The sequence below is a fragment of the Pongo abelii genome, chromosome 8 (assembly GCF_028885655.2).
Source record: "Pongo abelii isolate AG06213 chromosome 8, NHGRI_mPonAbe1-v2.0_pri, whole genome shotgun sequence".
Classification (NCBI taxonomy): Eukaryota; Metazoa; Chordata; class Mammalia; order Primates; family Hominidae; genus Pongo; species Pongo abelii.
In genome coordinates this window covers 12,593,765-12,612,981 of record NC_071993.2, presented here as the reverse complement: position 1 = coordinate 12,612,981, position 19,217 = coordinate 12,593,765, and the positions used below count along the sequence as shown (strand labels likewise).

Below are 19,217 nucleotides of genomic sequence, written 5' to 3'. Positions count from 1 at the left end.
CCTCCGCCTCCCAGGTTCAAGCAATTCTCCTGCCCCAGCCTCCTGAGTAGCTGGGATTATAGGCACGCGCCACCATGCCCAGCTAATTTTTGTATTTAGTAGAGACGGGGTTTCACCATTGTTGGTCAGGCTGGTCTCAAACTCCTGACCTCGTGATCCGCCCCCCTCGGCCTCCCAAACTGCTGGAATTACAGGCATGAGCCACCCCGCCCGGCCTAGACTTCTCTCTTCCTCATGTATCAGCATTTAGTGCAAACTGATGAATTCCCATAATGTCTATTTCCTAAGCTGCACTCAAATCACCACTTTCCCTGCTCCTCCCTCTCCTCTCAACTCTTCTAGCGCCACCATCACTCAGGGAGCCATCACCTCTAGCATGATATATGTTCACTGTGGTTCCTATTTAACACAAGAGTGAGGAGAACCAGTTCCAGAACACAGTCCCTCTGAAGTCCATCTCTAACATCGTATACGGTATGATTCATGTGACATAGCAGCAAAAAAAGGGGAGAAGGAAGCAACTTCCATGTCCATCAACGAACTAATCCTAGTTCCCAAACTCAGACCTAGGAGGGGTGAAGAACTCACAGAAGACCTAAAGGAACTGCAGGAAGGGTCTCAAACAGATATTTGTACACTCATGTTCACAACAGCATTACCCACAGTCGCCAGCAGGTAGAAGCAACCCGGGTACCCATGAATAGAGGAATGGATAAACAAAAGGTGGTACAGCCAGACAGTGGAATATTACCCAGCCTTAATGGGGAAGGAAATCTTGACCCACGTTACAACATGGACAAACCTTGAGGACATTACGCTAAGTGAAACAGACCAGACACAAAGGACACATACAGTATGACTCCACTTATATGAGATCCCTAGAGTAGTCAAATTCGTGGAGACAGAAAGCAGAATGGTGGTTGCCAGGTGCTGGGGAGAGGAGGAATGGGGGGCTTGTTGTTTAACGGGTGCAGAGTGTCAGTTTTGCAAGATAGGAAGAGTTCAAAACATGGATGGTGGTGATGGTTGCACAATAATGTGAATGTACCCAATGCCACCGAACCACACATTATAAGATGATTAAAATGAATTCGACCCATATAAAATGACTATGTATATACCCAAAGGAATGTGCACCATTCTACCATAAAGACACATGCATGCTATGACTCTGCCATCTAGTCACCAGTGTAGACTTCCCGGGCTTGCAGCTGGCCCTACGGCCTGCTGCCGGGTGACCTCAGACAAATCTCAGCCTCTCTGGCCTCAGTTTTTCCATCTGTAAACTGGAGACAATAGCAGTTCCTACCTCTTAGAGTTGTTATAAGGATTGAGTGAATTAGGCCGGGCATGGTGGCTCATGCCTGTAATCCCCGCACTTTGGGAGGCTGAGGCAGGTGGATCACGAGGTCAGGAGATCGAGACCATCCTGGCTATCACAGTGAAACCCCGTCTCTACTGAAAATAGAGAAAATTAGCTGGGCGCGGTGGCGGGCGCCTGTAGTCCCAGCTACTCGGGAGGCTGAGGCAGGAGAATGGCGTGAAACTGGGAGGCGGAGCTTGCAGTGAGCCGAGATTGCACCACTGCACTCCAGCCTGGACGACAGAGCGAGACTCCATCTCAAAAAAAAAAAAAAAAAAAGGATTGAGTGAATTAATATCTACAAAATACCAGACAATACCTTGCACATAATAAGGACTATGAAAGGGTTCATTATTGTTACAGTTTTTTTCTTTTTGAGTCAGAGTCTCGCTCTGTCACCCAGGCTGGAGTGCAGTGGTGTGATCTCAGCTCACTGCAACTTCCACCTCCCAAGTTCAAGCAATTCTCCTGCCTCAGCCTTCCGAGTAGCTGGAATTACACCACCGTACCCAGCCTCAGTTCACTATTGTTATGATTTTGATAGGCAAAGGTCTTCACGATGTGGCCACAGCCTACTTTTTCCAAGTGCAACTTCTCCCCCTGGATTCCCACATGACATCGCTGCTGGCCTGTGCCCTGGCATGCCACACCTGTCTGTGCCTGCAGCTTCTGCATCCACCACTGCTTCCACCTGGTGTACCCTCTCCCCTCCTGCCCCACGTTGGCCCAGCAAACTCTAAGAGGCATCTCTTTACCACCTACAGCTTTCCTGACTTCCAATCAGGCATACGCTCACTTTCCTCTGTGTTTCTGCTCATCCTGGCCACCTTAGAGCAATCCCTACCTGGATATTTCAGCTTCCCTGGCTCCCTGGGTAAGGAGCAGCAAGTTCCTGCAAGGCAAGAACTAAGCCACTCATCCCTGTACTCGCAGCCTCAAGCTAAGGGTCCTGCATATAGAAAATGATCAATAACAGCCAAGTGAATGAGGCCAGGCGCGGTGGCTCATGCCTGTAATCCCGGCACTCTGGGAGGCCGAGGCGGGTGGATTATCTGAGGTCAGGAGTTCGAGACCAGCCTGGCCAACGTGGCGAAATCTCATCTCTACTAAAAATACAGAAATTAGCTGGGCGGGGTGGCACATGCCTGTAATCCCAGCTACTCAGGAGGCTGAGGCAGGAGAATCACTTGTACCCAGGAGGCGGTTACAGTGAGCCGAGATCATGTCACTGCACTCCAGTCTGGGTGACAGAGCAAGACTCCATCTCAAAAAATAAAATAAAATCAGCTGAATGAATTGAGTGCCGAACTGAAAGAGTGAGACAGAGACTAGGAATGAAGGGAGAGGAAAAAATAAGAAACAACCGAACAAGCGAGGCCTCCCTGCATCGAGGGAGAAGGGATGTGTTCAAAGAAGAAGAAGCAGAGCAAGGTTTTGAATCACAGGAAGGAAAGAAGCTCAAGGCACATGAGGAAGAGCAAGCAGAATGTGGGACATGGACCATCTGAGGCCTACAGAGCTCACCAGGCCTAATCTATACATGCTCGTGATAAGTTTAGACATGAATACACAGACAGGCAAGGAGGAACTGAAGGCAGAGCATCGCTGTATCTCAGCGTGTCCCCACACCTTAGTAAAGAGAGTTACAGGTGACTGTGAACTCGACAAAGGAGAAGGTTAAGGGTAGACGCATCTCAGATTAAACAGGAATCAAGTCAAACTCAGAGACAGCTTTTCCTTTTTTCTTTTTTTTTTTTTTTTTTTTTGAGACAGAGTCTTACTCTGTCTCCCAGGAAGGAGTGCAATGGTGCAATCATAGCTGAATGCAGCCTCAAATTCCTGGGCTCAAGTGATCCTCCCACCTCAGCCTCCAAAGTAGCTGGGACAACAGGTGTGCACCACCAAGCCCTGCTAATTTTTTTGTATTTTTTTGTAGAGAGAGAGTCTCGCTATGTTGCCCAGACTGGTCTTGAACTCCTGAGCTCAAGCGATCCTCCCATCTCGGCTTCGCAAAGTGCTGGGATTACAGGTATGAGCCACCACACCTGGCCAGAGACAGCTTTTTCAACATGTCTCTCCTTAGCAGGAAAGGAATAAATTGTGCTCTCAGGAAAAGAAGAAATCAGATCCATTCTGCAGGCAGGGGGCTCGGTGGAGAACCAGGAGGGATGGGAGTGAAGGGGCAGGCATTCTAGTCCTGCCTTTCTTGATTCTCAGGAAGGAATGAGCTGAAGGGCCCTTGGCCAGTGCCCTGGCAACCTGGATAGCTCCTGCCCTGTTCCTCCTCAGGTTTTAGGCTGCTGAGCTCTAGTCAAAGGACCTCAGACACGGTTCACATGGTCACCTGATGTGTACACAGCCAGCCCCACCCTGGCCACTAAGAAACAGGTTCACCACCTTGAACGAGGTGCTGTTTACAGTCAGCGGTCAATACAGACAGCAGTTGGGTCTCATGACCAAAGGTAAACATGAAAGAGAACCATAGAGGAAGCCACTCCCACATGGACCCAGACACATTGATCCAGACCAGGGGCTGATCCAGAGCAGGGCTGATTCCCACTTTGAAAGTGGGACAAAGCCTGTTTCCTGCAGCCTGCAGTGAACACGTGCACTGGGGTGGGGGAATCAGTCACCAGTAGTGGCCACTCAGCCTCAAGCTTCAGATCAGTACAGATACAGGCACACAAGAAAGTAGAACTAGAAAAAAGCATGGAGGAAAATAATATGGGAAAAAGACACAAAGGGAGGAAGGAGGAAAAGGAGCAAAAAAGAAAGAGGGGAAGTCATAATGGAGCTCTAACAAAAAGAAGGCAAATCAACCAGGGCTCCTGGAGCAGAGCCCCACCACACACACACACATACACACACGCACATACACACACACAATGTGGCTAGGTTTAGTACAGAGGTGGTGGCAGTACACTGGGCCATAAGCACACCTCAAGCCACGGTTTCTTGGGATTCAAAAACCATACACGACCAGGCAAGGTGGCTCACGCCTGTAATCCCAGCACTTTGGGAGCCCGAGGTGAGTGTATCCCTTGAGGCCAGGAGTTCAAGACCAGCCTGGCCAACATGGTGAAACCCCATCTCTACCAAAAACACAAAAATTAGCCGGGTGTCGTGGCAGACACCAGTAATTCCAGCCACTCGGGAGGCTGAGGCAGCAGACTCACTTGAACCCAGGAGGCAAAGGTTGCAGTGAGAAGAGATCACGCCACTGCACTCCAGCCTGGGTGACAGAGCGAGACTCCATGTTGGGGAAAAAAAAAAAAAAGAAGAAGAAGGAAGAAGAAAGAAGAAAGAAGAAAGAAGAAGAAGAAGAAGAAGAAGAAGAAGAAGAAGAAGCATACACAGTATTTTAGAGATTTTAGCGAAAAATTTACAATATGGGTAAATGCCCAAGATATGTCACTCTGTGGAAAAGGGAAGAAACAGCATACAATACAAAAGCAATTCTGTTAACTATGCACAAAAATGGCCTGGAAAATACATCAAAAATCTCACAGTGGTTATTTCTGAGTGGTGGGATTGGAGTTGATTTTTATACTCCTGGTCAAGTCTTTATATATCATACAAAGGAATGGCATGGCACACTTTCCTAAATTTAAAAAAGCTGCCCTAAATATACCATCTAGAAAGTCAAAGTTTTCAAAAGCATTACAGAGAATTGTTATAAAATCCAGGAGGCAAATGCAGACCTCAAGGCTAGCTATATTTATATAATCATGGACATTTTTGAGACAATCTGAAAAACCTAACGATCTGGTTGTTTATTAACAAGTGAACATTTAGAATCATTTAGACATATCTTCAAATCCAAAGAAAAATCTAAAGCAATCAAGCAAATATTCACTATCCTTCTGTCTGGTATTCTCCCATTTATATAACTAGCAGGATATACCCTGAGAAAGTGTTCCATACTTAAGAAGAACGGTACCCTAATACACCAAAAAAGTGACAACAGGAAAAAAAACAATCAGCCAGGAAGAAAAAAGGTTCTGAAAGAACTGATTATATACAATGACTGAAAAGATGAATTTAACACATGCATTTACCAAATCCTTCGAAAGGGTCATTTCCACTAAAGTGTTCTCCAAGTGAAATATAACATTTTCTCCAGAAGGTGCACATTTTAAAACTGGATTCTTAAAAGCTTGTGAAATAATAATGTACTATAAACACATCTACAAAAGCTTTTTATGATATTAGCTTTTCCCGGAAGTAAGTTATCCAGGTTTCCACATCATAAGCTGTAGTTGTGTAGTTATGTGTTTATGAATTAGTAATTCCTGGGGCAGGTGGGTTGTTTATTTGCCACGACTGTGGTGGAGCGTGACAAACCCAGAAAGAGAATATGATGCAGATGTCTCCTTCCTTGGTTATGCCCCAGTGGAAGCCATAAATATATTGCCATCTGCACACCTCCAAGGGAAGGCCTCGCTTGGAAGAAAGGGTTAATTGCATGAGCACCTTGTATGGGCTGAAGTCCAGATATTTTCTAAGTCTATACGAAAACGGGAGGAGGGTGGGGGAACCTCTACCTTCTAACCTAGAATGCTGGGTCTAATTCAAGAATATAGAAATGCTGGGTGGCTTTTCTCTCCCTAAATAGAAACAAGGCCATGTTCCCATTCAGAGGAGACCCTTTAAGCTCAGCAGGCATGGACTTCAAGGGTCCCAGAATACAACAGGCTCCTTGCCCTACACAGCATCGCCCCCCTCCTCTTCTCACCCCATTTCCTCTTTATCCGGGGAGCTACAGGTCTCCATCCCCTCAGAATCTCTCCCTGTGAAGCCGTTCACTTGATTTCCACCCATGTGAATCCCCCACCTTGCCCGGGCAGGACGCTATGTGGACTGCTGACGGCAGATGAGATTTGGGACCAGAAAGAGGCTGCTAAATAATGAATAAAAAGAAGCACCCCCGGCCCTCCAAGACCTAATTATTTGCTTGCCTGAATCCAATAAGAAAAACAACCCCATGAAAGGAAAGGATGACAAAGACAGAGGCTAATTCTTCTCAAACCTTCTGGAAATTCTAGTTCCGAAGGGGGAAGGTGTGGTCAGGGATTTGGGTGCAGATCAGACTTAGAGCCCCTGACAAACCTAAACTACTCCACATCCACCCATCACATGGGCTGGAGGGTTAGGGTCATGGGGGGTTATAGGCACAAAGGGCCCCCACCAGAGGGCTGGCCCCTCCCCAGAGAGCACAGGCAGTGCTCCTGTGTGGGGCTGTGAAGGAGTCTTTTTACTACAGTCCATGCCATGCCACTCCAGGACAACCTTTCCTCCCCTACTAGGGACACCCCAATCATTCCAAACTCACCTCTCCTCTGCACCTGGGAACCAGCTGCATCCCAACAAATGCCCAGAAAGTTCTAGTTCCACCTCCGCCCCTGAGGTCCACAACACGGCTTTTATTTTCTCCAATCATACTTCACCACTTTAAAATTGCTTTTAAAAACCATATTTGAGGCCGGGCTCAGTGGCTCATGGCTGTAATGCCAGAACTTTGGGAAGGTAAGGCAGGCAGATTGCTTGAGCCCAAGAGTTTGAGATGAGCTAGCCTGGGCAACAGAATGAAGACCTGTCTTTACAGAAAATACAAAAAAAATAGCTGGATGTAGTGTTAAGCACCTGTAGTCCCAGCTACTCGGGAAGCTGAGGCGGGAGGATCACTTGAGCCCAGGAGGTCGAGGCTGCAATGCGCTATGATGGCACCACTGCCCTCTAGCCTGGGTGACAGAGTGAGACCCTGTCTCAAAACATAAAAATTAAAAAGCATATTTGCATAAAATCAGTAGCTCGTATGAATGAACTGTTATCAATTTCAATATCCTGATTATGATACTGTACTGTAAACTTGTAAGATTTACCATTGGGGGAAACTGGATAAAGGGTACGCAGCTATCTCTATTATTCCTGACAACTTCATGCAAATCCACAATTATGTCAATAAAAAATTCCATTTAAAAAACCTAAAGAATATATGTTGTAAACCTCACGTGAACAAAGACCAATCAAGAGATAATCCTACCTACAAATGGTTATACAAACCCAGCCTGGGTTTTGCAGGTGCTTCTGCAGCCCATTTATTCAACAAATACATATGCCATCCCTACAATGTGCTATGCCAAGCATTATGAAGTGTATCTCTGCTAACGCTCTCATAAAATGAGTGTTGATGAGAGAAAAGTCACCTATTCTAGGTAGACCTGGCATAACTGACAATTTCATTTTTTTTAATCAGAGGTGAAATATTTTGACATTCAGTGCATTTGAAAATGCATTAAGTAACTGCTCTATTTAGGCTGATATGGCTCAAGTCACAATTCATAAGTTACCCCAGTCCCAGCTGTCAGGAAAACATGAAAGTGGCTGGGCGCAGTGACTCATGCTTATAATCCCAGTACTTTGGGAGACCGAGGTGGGTGGATCACTTGAGGCCAGGAGTTCAAGGCCAGCCTGGCCAACATGGCAAAACCCCATCTTTACTAAAAATACAAGAATTAGCCAGGCATTGTGGCAGCTACCTGCAATCCCAGCTAATCAGGGGCATGAGGCAGGACAATCGCTCGAACCCGGGAGGCAGAGGTTGCAGTGAGCCAAGATTGCGCCACTGCACTCCAGCCAGGGTGACAGAGTGAGACTCCATGTCAATAAAAAAGAAAACATGAGAGTAGACACCCCATTGCCAAGTCACAATATTTATTACACGTTCCACATGGCAGCATCTACCCATTCCTTCTGCAGGCCACGTATTGATGACAAGTTTCTCAGCTGGCCAAGAGAGGCGAAATTTCAACCTGAGTTCGAGGGCAACATCCTGGGGTGCTTGCTTTGCTTCAAAATGAGTCATCAAAACCCTATACGCCTTTTGGCCAGGAAGTTCCAGAGATTTTAAACAAGCAAATGTGCCCCAGCTACAACAATCCCTGAAACATCCTGCTTCATTTTGCAGCTGTCATCTGTCTGGACCAGATGTCGCTCTCAGCTCGTGTAAGAAGCCCTGTGTAGCTGCCGCCACGACCTTCCCATAAAAAAACATTCCCAAGACACATTTCCCAGGCACAGATCCTTCCCAAGGTCAGAGGCTTGAAAGGGGGACAATCTTCCTTGGCATATTTATTGCTGATGGCACTTATCAAAGTATTTTTAATGCATTATCTCATCTGTTACTTACAAATAACACCTCCCCCTAGGAAAACCTATTGACTTCTTAAAAAAAAGACATTCAGAGACAGGGTCTTGCCCTGTCTCCCAGGCTGGAGTGTAGTGGCATGATCATAGTTCACTGCAGCCTCCAATTCCTGGTCTCAAGCAATTCTCCTGCCTTAGCCTCTCAAGTAGCTAGGACTATAGGCGTGTGCCACCACTCCCAGCTAAATTTTAAAAAATTTTTGTTTGTTTGTTTGTTTTGAGACAGAATCTCGCTCTGTCACCCAGGCTGGAGGGCAGTGGTGCAATCTCGGCTCACTGCAAGCTTTGCCTCCCAGGTTCATACCATTCTTTTGCCTCAGCCTCCCAAGCAGCTGGGAATACAAGGGCTCGCCACCACATCCAGCTAATTTTTTTGTATTTTTAGTAGACACAGGGTTTCACCGTGTTAGCCAGGATGGTCTCAAACTCCTGACCTCGTGATATGCCCACCTCGGTCTTCCTAAAAATTTTTTTAGAGATGGTGTCTCACTATCTTGCCCAGGCTAGTCTCGAACTCCTGGCCTACAGAGATCTTCCTGCCTCAGCCTCCCAAGTAGCTGGGATTATAAGCATCAGCCACGGCATCCAGCCATAACCTCATTTTTTAAATGAAGAAACTGAGGCTAACTCTCTCAAATATTTGTCAATTCCTGGTTACTCAGAAATTGATGATTTAAGATCATTTCAGACTTTTTCTGGCCTCCTCCTATCTGCTTCTAGCAGTGGGCAGGCAGCAATCTAAAGAGAAAGAGAGAGTATGGGTCTCGAGTTAGGTGAAGTAGCAGTCCAGCTCATGACTCAATAGATGACTTTGCATTTAGCCCCCCAGAACCTCTGTCTCTTCATCTGTAATGTGGAGTAATACCACACTGCAGCACCAAAGGGATGATTAAATGGAACAACCTGGATAAAATACGAGGTGGTTGCTAAAAACATTACCTCTGTGATGCTTGTTAAAAATAAGATTGGCTCAGCTGGGCATAGGGGCTCACACCTGTAATCCCAGCACTTTGGGAGGCCAAGGTGGGTGGATCACTTGAGGTCAGGAGTTCAAAACCTGCCTGGCCAACATGGTGAAACACCATCTCTACTAAAAATACAAAAATTAGATAGGCGTGGTGGTGGGCGCCTGTAATCCGGGCTACTCGGGAAGCTAAGGCAGGAAAATCGTTTGAACCTGGCAGGCAGAGCTTGCAGTGAGCCGAGATCGCACTGCTGCACTCCAGCCTGGGTGAAAGAGTGAGACTCCATCTCAACAAATAAAATAAAAAAATATATAAGATTGGCTCAATAGAAATAAAAATTAACAACCAAAGTAGAATTTTTGAATTATCAGAGAATTTTAATTATATGCAAAACTCTGTGAATTCAGGGGTAATTGGGGATTATCTATAATTAATGGCTGAGACAGAAACACCCAGATGAACAGGACTTTTATTTTCGCTTATCAGAGTTGGTAAAGAAATGCTGCCCCACTATCTTATCCTTCAATTAGAAATCTACCATTAAACCTCTGCACGTAACTGAAATGTACAAACTGCGTGCTTTATGGGTGACGGACAAACCCAAGCTCTCACCCGCCATTCTCATCAGATTTCAACATGACCACTGGAAAGGCATAATGGAATTTGGGACTGATTATTCCTTGCCCGATATCCAGAACGTCTGAGGAATGTGTGTGCTGTTGAATGTGATGTTCTGCTTCAGAGAATTGACTTGTGAATGGTTCCTAAGTGCTCAAATATGAAGAATATTAAATACAACAAAATACATTTGGGATGAATTTGATCACTCTTTTTTTTTTTTTTTAAGATGGAGTCTCGCTCTGTCGCCCAGGCTGGAGTGCAGTGGCACGATCTCGGCTCAATGCAAGCTCCGCCTCCCGGGTTCATGCCATTCTCCTGCCTCAACCTCCTGAGTAGCTGGGACTACAGGTGCCTGCCACCACACCCAGCTAATTTTTTGTATTTTTAGTAGAGACGGGGTTTCACCGTGTTAGCCAGGATGGTCTCAATCTCCTGACCTTGTGATCCGCCTGCCTCGGCCTCCCAAAGTACTGGGATTACAGGCATGAGCCACAGCGCCCGGCCTTGACCACTCTTTTCTGCCTTGTCTGACATCAGCCACTAACACTAAACTCTCAAATTACAGTACACGTGGTGGGGGAGAGTAGGTAAAGCCACAAGATCAAATGGTACACCTTCTGAGAGCATCAGCCTTGCTCAACGTGAGTCTGCAAAAGTTCTGGAGATGGCCGGTTCGTTTACTGACTACTCTCTGCACCTGGGAGTGCTCTGTGGCAATCGGAAAAGCGCTACTGAAGGAGAGGGGAAATACCAACTGATGGAAGATCCACCTGCCGAGGCCTCTGCTAGGTGCCTGCAGAGTGTCCCATTTAATTTGTTACCTAGTCATTCAACAGCCATGGGACAAAGAGGGGACAAACAGCCAGGGGCTTTTATTTATTGTTTTGAGATATATTTTAACCAGGTGTTCAGACCCCAGCTAAGCAGGGGTGTATTAGTCCGTTTTCATACTGCTATAAAGAACTGCCTGAGGCTGAGTGATTTATAAAGGAAAGAGATTTAACTGACTCACAGTTCAGCATGCCTGGGGAGGCCTCGGGAAACTTACAATCATGGCGGAAGGGGAAGGAAGCAAGGCGGAAAGGGAAGCAAGGCACCTTCTTCACAAGGCGGCAGGAAGGAGAAGGAACGCAGGAGACGCTACTACACACTTATAAAACCATCAGATCTAGTGAGAACTCACTATCACGAGAACAGCATGGGGAAAACCTCCCCCATGATTCATTTACCTCCACCTGGTCTCTCCCTTGAGACCTGCAGATTATGGGTATTTATAGGGATTATAATTCAAGATGAGATCTGGTGGGGAAATAAAGCCCAACTATATCAGGGGGCGATACACATCAGCCCCCTCAACTCACCAAGAGGTGAGAAAAAAGCACCGAGAACTTGGTAGTGAAAACAAAAGAGCAGTAATCTCAGAGGTGAGAAAACTGGCTAATAGAGACACAGATGTGCTGGCAGATTATGAATTCATGTTTACTTGAAAAGATAAGTTGTTGCATTATAAACAAACCACCAAATTTACTAACAACTAAAATACTGGTAAGTACCAACCTATGATATATTTATGCATAATTTTTTTAAAACTCTTACAGCTGGCCAAGGGCAATGGCTCACACCTGTAATCCCAACACTTTGGGAGGCTGAGGTGGGTGAATTCGAGACCAGCCTGGCCAACATGGTGAAACCCCGTCTCTACTAAAAATACAAAAATTAGCCAGGTATGGTGGTGTGCACCTCTAATCTCAGCTACTCAAGAGGCTGAAGCAGGAGAATCGCTTGAACCCGGGAGGCAGAGGTTGCAGTGAGCCAAGATCATGCCATTGCTCTCCTGCCTGAACGACAGAGCAAGATTCCATTTCAGGAGGAAACAAACAAACAAACAAACAAAAAACTCTTAGAGCTTATTTTCATTCTCTAAGCCAAATAGAAAATAAGTTTGCTGTTATCGGTCTTGGACTCTAGACATGAGTGCCAGCTGCTGGCTGCCCAACAGAATTTTGACAAAAGATGTTTATTCTCTGGCATATGCTCATTTTTTCTTCCAGCCCAGATAGAGTGCTCTCTGTCTATGCCGCTAAGCTCTGCCCTGCAAGCTATTCTCACTAACACCACTTCACTGCAGAGGACTCCATTACCTTAACGGGTTAGAAATAAGAGCTCAAAAGCTGGGCATGGTGGTACATGCCTGTAGTCCCAGCTACTCGGGGCAGGAGCTGAGATGGGAGGATTGCTTGAGCCCAGGAGGTCAAGGCTGCAGTGGGCTATGACCATGCCACTGCACTCCAGCCTGGGCAACAGAGCAAGAACCCAACTCTAAACAAAAAAGAGAATGAGAGCTCCACAACTCATATCAGCCCATTAGGTATGTCACATCTGAACTTTGACCCTTCTCATGTTTAATAATGCATACTACACAGAGCAATAAACAAATATCAGCTCTCTTTTTTGTAGTTGTTCCTGCTACTGTCATATTTTACAACAATTCTGTTAGATGGTCTTGAGACCCTCACAAATATGGTCCAATGCTTATAACCATTTACTCAAAAAAATAATTCTTGGCCAGGCACAGCAGCTCACGCCTGTAATCCCAGCACTTTGGGAGGCCAGGGCGGGTGGATCACAAGGTCAAGAGACGGAGACCATCCTGGCTAACATGGTGAAACCCTGTCTGTACTAAAAATACAAACATTAGCTGGCCATGGTGGCACATGCCTGTAGTCCCAGTTACTTGGGAGGCTAAGGCAGGAGAATTGCTTGAACCTGGGAGGCGAAGGTTGCACTGAGCCAAGATCACGCCACTGCACTCCAGCCTGGCAACAGAGGGGGAGACTCTGTCTAAAAAAAAAAAAACAAAAAAACTCTTAATAGGCCAGAAATTAAAATTATCCATTTAGTAATGAAAAATAAATGAATTCTTCATTAAATTAACAGAATTTGGACTTTGATAGAACACTAAAACTCTTGGGAGCATACACTCATTCTTTCGTTAAGTCGCAAGGGAGATAAGGGTCTTGGTATAAGATGTAAGAAGCGCTGGGTGGGAATATTCTGGTGAAGTGGATCTGAGAGAAGCGTGTTCATTGTTTCAGAGAACAGGGAACAGTTCCCAAGAAAAACAGTGTTTGGTTTCTGTGATGAGCAACAAACTTCCTCCTCCAAAGATAAGTGGCAAAACAATACGGTCTCCACTCAAGACATCTACTCTAAGAGGTACCTTGGCTACCATCATAGAAGAACACCTAAAAATAACTGTGAAATATTTCCACCACTGTTGGGTTACTTTTGGGTATTCTTACTTTGAAAGCTTCTTTTTTTTTTTTTTTTTTTTTTTGAGATGAAGCCTCGCTCTGTCACCAGGCTGGATTGCAACAGCATGATCTCAGCTCACTGCAACCTCCACCTCCCGGGTTCAAGCAATTCTCCCGCCTCAGCCTCCCGAGTAGCTGGGACTGCAGGTGCATGCCACCACACCCAGCTAATTTTTGTATTTTTAGTAGGGACGGGGTTTCACCATGTTGTTCAAGATAGTCTCGATCTCTTAACCTCGCGACCCACCCACCTCGGCTTCCCAAGGTGCTGGGATTACAGGCGTGAGCCACTGCGCCCGGCCAAAAGCATCTCTTCTTTAAACTGCTACCCCAAATAGTAAAAACCATTAAAGAATCAGACGACTCCTACCCAACTGCCCTTCGTCCTTTCTTACTTTTGCTACCCTATTCTTATTTCCCACCTAGAAAGTAAATTCAGAAAGATAACACAACACGCAGAGCACCGAACATGTATCCTCAGAGTGGCCAGGTGCCTTTCTACATCCTTGAGCACAGCTGCTTACGGCAAATCAAACCTGCTCTGGCAGGGTTGTCTCACTCTCGCAGCAATGGTGGATGTGGACGATCCTGTCCTCACAGGCTGGCTGCAGCAACTCCCCTGGCCAGCCCCAGAGATGCCGTCCAAGCTTCCTGTAAGGTGAATTGAGGAGACAGAGTGGAGGTCCTTCTGCAGTCGCTACCTACTTTTTTCCTTTATCTACTAGGAAGCAAAGATCACATCCTCCCAAGTCCACCCTGAGATTCTAAGAGGACAGATCTGACAAAGCTCTGAATCAGCTAGTCCTCAAAGAGAGTCCAACCCTTTTAAGCAATTAAGAATTGGGAGGCCAGGAGTGCTGGCTCACACCTGTAATCCCAGCACTTTGGGAGCCTGAGGTGGGAGGATTACTTGAAGTCAGGAGTTCAAGACGAGCCTGGGCAACATAGCAAAACTCCATCTCTACAAAAATTAAAAATAAAATAGGGTTGGGTGCAGTGGCTCACACCTGTAATCCCAGCACTTTGGGAGGCCGAGGTGGGTGGATCATGAGGTCAGGAGTTCAAGACCAGCCTAGTCAACAAAGTGAGACCCCATCTCTACTAAAAATACAAAAAATTAGCCAGGCGTGGTGGCAGGCACCTGTAGTACCAGCTACTCAGGAAGCTGAGGCAGGAGAATTGCTTGAACCCGGGAGGAGGAGGATGCAGTGAGCTGAGATCGCACTATTGCATTCCAGCCAGGGTGACAGTGCAAGACTGTTTCTAAATAAATAAATAAATAAAATAAAATAAGCTAGGCATGGCAGTACAGACCTGTAGTCCCAACTACTTGGGAGGCTGAGGCAGGAGGATCGCTTGAGCCCAGGAGTTCAAGGCTGCAGGGAGATATGATCACACCACTGCACTCCAGACTGGGCAAGAAAGTGGAACCCCATCTCTTCAAAAAAAAAAAGAATAGAGAAATAGGAAATACAACAAGCTTTCATTACCACCTTTTTGTGCTTTTCCTAGAATGACAGAGGATGTCTGCGACTCCTGGAGCTTTTCCTTAATATACCATAGAGTGGAGTTTATCATGATTAGGAAATAAGAATCTGTATGACTTTGCATTTTTTTCACCCTGAAAACAAAGCTGATTTCTGGTGTTTTCATAACTAGATCACAGATCTAGCAATGCTTGTGAATATGCTGGTTCCATGTCAGATGGAGCTATAGTCTGCACTGGTTGTCAGGAAAAGCCCAGACTCGCAAATCTGGCTGCCCAGTCTGTGTTATTTTTCCTTCATTCTCTGAGCAAAACTTAACTCTTGCTGTTGCAGACCTAGAGATGCTGGAAGCAATAACATTGCCTTTCCCCACAGCTTTGATCCATGTTCCTCATTATTTCTCAAGTTTCACCAACATTTAATTGAACCCAAAGAGACAGAGAAAAATCTCTCTTGCAAACTAATCATTTCATCGTAAAAATTTTAAAAATAACCCCATTAATCTTTCATCGAATTTAGAAACTATGACAGATAACTCTGCCACTAAAAAGACAAGGAAGAGAAAATATAAATAAATAAACACAAGAGAAATATGTTTCAAATATCTACATTATCTACTGTGGAGCTATTGCCCTGGGATTCTCAGAGAATGACTGTCATGAAGACGTATGGAATATGAGGGCTATGTGATTTATCTGAGTGTATGCGTGGGTTTTTTTCAATTTTCTGTAGCTAATATATCACAGTAAAGAGGAATTTTTTTAAACTACTGAATAGAAAAAAAAACCAGACTCGTCACAGTAATGTCTCATCACCTAATAATCTATGGTTATAGTCACAAATCATTTAGATAACATTAACCCCAGAATAACCTGACTGTTGTGAAAGCAAACTATCATGGTCAAATCCACTTTTTATTTATTCAACTAAATTCCAGTGTTCCACCAACATAGTAGTGGACTGGCGCACAGTCACCTGCCATAACGTGTTTTTTTTAATTTGAAACTTATGTGAAGTGATAATTATATTATGATAAAATATAATCCTGGCCCAGCACCGTGGCTCACGCCTGTAATCCCAGCACTTTGGGAGGCCAAGGCAGGTGGATCGCCTTAGGTCAGGAGTTTGAGACCAGCCTGGCCAACATGGCGAAACCCCGTCTCTACTAAAAATACAAAAATTAGCCACACATGGTGGCGCATCCCTGTAATCCCAGCTACTCAGGAGGCTGAAGCAGGAGAATCACTTGAACTCGGGAGGCAGAGGTTGCAGTAAGCTGAGCTCACACCACTGCACTCCAGCCTGGGCAACAGAGCAAGATTTCGACTCAAAAAAAAAAAAAAAAAAAAGGAAAGGAAGGAACAAACAAACAAACAAACTTATCTGAAGTGATAATGATATGATGATAAAATGTAATCCTGACTGCTGTAGCAAAAGATTAAATGTAAGATTTTACACCACTTTATTATCCTAGGTGCAAATATTGTTCATAGGGCCAGGCGCAGTGACTCACACCTGTAATCCTGACACTTCAGGAGGCCGAGGCAGGAGGATCGCTTGAGGCCAGGAGTTCAAGAGACCAGCTGGGCAACAACACAGTGAGACCTCATTTCTACAAAAAATATTAATAGCAACAATAAAATTAGTTGGGCATGACAGCACACACCTTTAGTTCCAGCTACTTGGAAGGCTGAGGTGGGAGGATCACTTGAGGCCAGGAGGTAGAGGCTGTAGTGAGGTATGATCGTGCTACTGCACTCCAGCCTGGGTGACAGTGCAAGACCCTGTCTTTAAAAAATAAAATTTAAAAAATACTGTTTGCAAATGCATGATGGACACATAGGAATATGTATCAGCAATGAACGGGACTCTGGCTTCAGCATGGACTCCTCTCGGCTTCCTCTCTAGGTCCTGCCGCATGAGCCTTCTCTTCCTCACTAATCACCTTTTTATCATGTGTTTGCCCCCCTCAAGAATGTCAGCTCCGGGAAAGCTTGGACCTTAATGCTTCTGTTGACAGCTGTATCCTCGGCATGTGCAACAGCAGACGGTGTATGGGAGAGGCTCAGTATGCATTTGCTGATTGAATGAATGAATGAATGAATGCACTGACTTTGCTTCTGAGCTAAGAAATGCAGTCAACCACCTTCGCTCTCCACCACCTGCTCTTAGCCTCGTTCAAAGTCAAAGGCATTCCTGGCTGATTTGCTTTGCTGGTTGCTGACCTGCTTTTCTACATGATTCAAAGGTCAACACAATCCATAAAAGACCCATGCAAAGGAGACATTCCAACACCTATTCCCAATCACTCCCTTCCCCTGTGCCTCAGACAGAAGAGCATTTTATTACAACTTGTTTATCCTTCTAAGTGTTTCTTGATGCAAATATAAGTAAATTCACCTACATATGTTCATATGTCCATCTTTCGAGATGGAGTCTTGCTCTGTCACCAGGCTGGAATGCAGTGGCACAATCTTGGCTCACTGCAACCTCTGCCTCCTGGGTTCAAGCAATTCTCCTGCCTCAGCCTCCCAAGTAGCTGGGACTACAGGCTCGCACCACCACACCCAGCTAATTTTTGTATTTTTAGTAGACACAAGGTTTCACCATGTTGGCCAGGATAGTCTCAATCTCTTGACCTCATGACCCACCCGTCTCGGCCTCCCAGTGAGATTATAGGTGTTAGCCACTGCGCCCAGCCATCCAGTTTTCTAATACAAAGGGCAGCATACTCCATGCACTGTTTCACTGTTTTTCACCTTGCGTTTTGTACTGGTTAATGTACCTAGAAATCTTCCCATTTCAAAACACTTTTTTTTTTTAGAGACAGAGTCTCGCTCTGTCGCCCAGGCTGGAGTAGCTCAATCTCGGCTCAGTGCAACCTCCACCCCCTGGGTTCAAGCAGTTCTCCTGCCTCAGCCTCCCGAGTAGCTGGGATTACAGGCTTGTGCCACCACTCCCAGCTAATTTTTGTGTTATCAGTATAGATGGGCTTTCACCATGTTGGTCAGGCTGGTCTCGAACTCCCGACCTCAAGTGATCTGCCCATCTTGGTTTCCTACAGTGCTGGCATTACAGGCGTGAGCCACCATGCCTGGCCAGAAACACAGATTTTTATCATTCTCTTCAACAGCTGCATAGCGTTCCACTGTAGATACACATCATCACTCCTTTAACCAGTCCCTTATTGACTGATGGCCACTTGGCGGCTTCCAACACTCTGGTGTTACAAAGCTTCGATGATAATTGTGAGCAAATGTCATTTCATCACATGTGCGGGTGTATCTGCAGTAAAGATTCCCAGAAACAGGACTGCTGGGTCAAAGGGTAAATGTATCCGTAATGATAGTTCATGGCTCCAGATGCCCCTCCTGTATGATTGTTTAAAAATACTGTTAGGTGCTATACAGAGGTAGTGATTTATTTATTTATTTTTTTTTTTTGAGACAGATTCTCACTCTGTCACCCAAGCTGGAGTGCAGTGGCGCAGTCATAGCTCACTGCAGCCTTGACCTCCTGGGCTCAAGTGAGCCTCCCGCCTCAACCTGGGACCACAGGCACGTGCTGCCATGCCTGGCTAAGATTTAAATTTTTGTAGAGACAGGCCCTCACCATGTTGACCAGGCTGAGTGATACTTTAAATGTATATGTGTGGTATAGGTCCTGATAATGTTTTCCATTCTTGTCACGGGGACTGTTAACCTATTTCTTTACTTTCATAAAACACAGGCTCTTTTAAAATTTAAATCAATGCGGCATCCCCCAGTGGTGGTCTGAGTTCACCTTCCCTATTAAACTTGCATCCAACAATTCTCTTAGGCTAACAGGTTTCCCCTCTAGCAACCTATTGGAAGAAAACAGCCCCTCTCAAAAAGACTTGAAAGCCTAGTTAATATGGGTGGAATTAAATTTTTATAAGAGCATTCAGGAATTCTAAATCAGCAGCAAATATTTTTCTCATCACAAGACACACAATGACATGGAAATAAAACATAAATGAATATTTTAAAACTTTATTCATTCCAATTCAGGGGATCCCCAAACCTAGTTTATATTCCCAGAGTTTTTAGTAATTCATGACTTTTTCACAGTGAGAATCTATAATGAGAAAATGGTGCCTATCTGCAGAAGCCATAAAGGGTTCTTTCCCACCCAAGCTTCTGGAGAAGGCATGAGGAAACAATATACTTTCACATGAGAATCTCAGATTTCAGGAAATTGACCTTCTGACTTAGAACATTTATTATGGGCGGGGTGCACC

General features: G+C 45.3%; 1 protein-coding gene and 1 pseudogene across 3 annotated transcripts in view; both read right to left on the bottom strand.

Annotated features, from left to right (window-relative positions):
• CAMK1D (calcium/calmodulin dependent protein kinase ID) overlaps positions 1 to 19,217 on the bottom strand; it is a 486,434-nt gene that overhangs the window by 358,185 nt on the left and 109,032 nt on the right. The gene's annotated exons all lie outside the window — the stretch shown is intronic.
• LOC112135338 (U6atac minor spliceosomal RNA) lies at positions 18,541 to 18,683 on the bottom strand (annotated as a pseudogene).